This window comes from Callorhinus ursinus, unplaced genomic scaffold, assembly GCF_003265705.2.
Source record: "Callorhinus ursinus isolate GAN/ISIS: 27379988/994484 unplaced genomic scaffold, GSC_fseal_2.0 scaffold1, whole genome shotgun sequence".
Lineage (NCBI taxonomy): Eukaryota > Metazoa > Chordata > Mammalia > Carnivora > Otariidae > Callorhinus > Callorhinus ursinus.
Window position 1 is genome coordinate 102,436,376 of NW_027397063.1, and position 1,326 is coordinate 102,437,701.

The window sequence follows — 1,326 nt, forward strand, 5'->3', positions numbered from 1 at the left end:
TCTGTAGGTTGCTTTTTCACTCTGTTGATTGTGTCCTTTGATGTACAAAAGTTTTAAGTTTGATGTATTCCCATTTGTCTATTTTTTTTTCCCCTAGGCAAAGAACTTTATTAACCTTGTTTCAAACTTTATACCCAGGCCTCTTCAGCTTAATTAGCTGCAAAGAATGAATTGTGTATAAGCAAAAACTGAAAAGAGCTGCAGTGTCCAAGGGGCTTGGGCTTAAAAATATTAGAGATCTAGATTTTATCAGATCCACGAACAAAATTTTAAAAAGCAGTCATAATATAAAATAGCAGCTCCCTGTAACTTCTTCAAGTTTTATCTTCTTCAGAAGTTGACTCAATTCAGTTTGCTTCATTCTTGGACACTTCATCAGAATTCTCCACAAGATCTGGAACTTCATCATCATTCTCTCCGGTAGCAAGTGGTGCTTTTCCATCCACAGATTGTTTGGGCAGAGCTTCAGCCCGTCTTCTTCAAGTAGTCAGACTGTCTGCACCGAGTTGGTTTAAGATCCTGGGTAGCATTTCTGTCAGCTGCTTTGTCTCATCATGGCCTGGAATGGTGAAAGTGTTTGCTGCCAGCGACGCCTGAACTTTGGGGTTGTTAGAGCGCATCACTGTTCCTTGGTTTGTGAACATATTCACTTCTTCAATACCAGAGATATTGTTTACCCCAACTTCTTTAAGGAGAACTGAAGTTTTTATCATCTGCTGTAGCTGTTCTATGAACCACCTTCTTCGGCGAGCAGTTCCTTTCCCACCAATGCGCACTTGTGCTTGCAGTTTGGTGAGTTTCTCCTGGTTCATGATAGTTTCTTTCATCTTGTTGGAGCGGAAATGGGACCGCACGGGGGGAATAGCGTTGGCGCTCAGGGGGTCTTGGGCGGACCAGCTGAGATTAGGTGCACACACGCGGGGACGCAAGATGGCAGCGAGAGGGAGGCCGGAAGTTGTCTATTTTTTTTTAACACAGATATTCAATTGTCCTACTACCATTTGTTGAAGAGACTTTGTTTTCTTCATTGTGTGGTCTTGGTACCCTTATCGAAGATCAGTTGACCAAAAGCAAAGGTTTATTTCTGGGCTCTCTGTTCTGTTCCACCGGTCTACATGTCTGCCTTTATGCCAGTTTCATACTATTTGGGTGACTGGAGCTTTATCATATGTTTTGAGATCAGAAAGTGTGAGTCTTCCAACTATATTGTTCTTTTTTAAAATTCTATTGGCTTTTCAAGGTCCCTTGAGATTCCACATACAGTTAAGGATGAATTTTTCTATGCCTTTGGGATTTTCACAGGAATTACATTAAACCTGTAAATCA

At 41.3% G+C, this 1,326-nt stretch overlaps 1 pseudogene; it reads right to left on the reverse strand.

The window, feature by feature from the left end:
• Nucleotides 1-347: 347 nt before the first annotated feature.
• Nucleotides 348-844, reverse strand: LOC112822383 (transcription factor BTF3 pseudogene; annotated as a pseudogene).
• Nucleotides 845-1,326: the final 482 nt, after the last annotated feature.